Source organism: Fukomys damarensis, unplaced genomic scaffold (assembly GCF_012274545.1).
Source record: "Fukomys damarensis isolate Sample0158 unplaced genomic scaffold, DMR_v1.0_HiC HiC_scaffold_7, whole genome shotgun sequence".
Classification (NCBI taxonomy): Eukaryota; Metazoa; Chordata; class Mammalia; order Rodentia; family Bathyergidae; genus Fukomys; species Fukomys damarensis.
The window spans coordinates 18,667,137-18,667,913 of NW_022900919.1; the positions used below are offsets into that span (position 1 = coordinate 18,667,137).

At 57.4% G+C, this 777-nt stretch overlaps 1 protein-coding gene across 1 annotated transcript in view; it reads right to left on the reverse strand.

The window, feature by feature from the left end:
- Hapln3 (hyaluronan and proteoglycan link protein 3) overlaps nucleotides 1-777 on the reverse strand; it is an 11,858-nt gene that overhangs the window by 5,512 nt on the left and 5,569 nt on the right. The window lies entirely within an intron of this gene.

Below are 777 nucleotides of genomic sequence, written 5' to 3' on the forward strand. Positions count from 1 at the left end.
AGAATAGCTGTGGGGTCAGGGTCAGATTCACACCCTGGAAGCAGCCCCTTGGGGCATGTGGAAGGCGTCGCCCCATTGAGTGAAGCAGCACTCACAAATACAGCTGTGATCATCATGTAGCAACACGGAGGAGGCTTTGGGCGCCACTTAACATGGACAGAGCCGAATACACAGCTGCCACCCTAGGACCGCACCGTGCGTGGTATGAACGCCTGTGCTGGGGACAGGGGAGGCGACACCATGAAGACCAAGGAGAAAGAAGAGTAAAGCACTGGCTGGGTGGGGCAAGCTGGAGGAAAGAGCTGTTTTCAGGACTTGAAGAGGTCTGGCGGGAGGGGAGGAAGCTGAGAGGCAGAGTCTGCCATTCTCTCCAACGTCCTTGCAGAAACACTGAAGCCCACGCTTGGCCTCCGCCCTGTGCTCACAGATGGCACAGTGCCTGCCCGACGCCTTGGCTCTTGTCCAGGAGGAATCCCCAGCTGGCATCCATGAAATTCTTGGTGACCAGAAACTTGGCCACCAGGGCAGGTCTGGGGAACTGGAAGATCCGGGTTCAGACTGCCATTCTCTCCAACGTCCTTGCAGAAACACTGAAGCCCACGCTTGGCCTCCGCCCTGTGCTCACAGATGGCACAGTGCCTGCCCGACGCCTTGGCTCTTGTCCAGGAGGAATCCCCAGCTGGCATCCATGAAATTCTTGGTGACCAGAAACTTGGCCACCAGGGCAGGTCTGGGGAACTGGAAGATCCGGGTTCAGATCCCATCTCTACACACAAA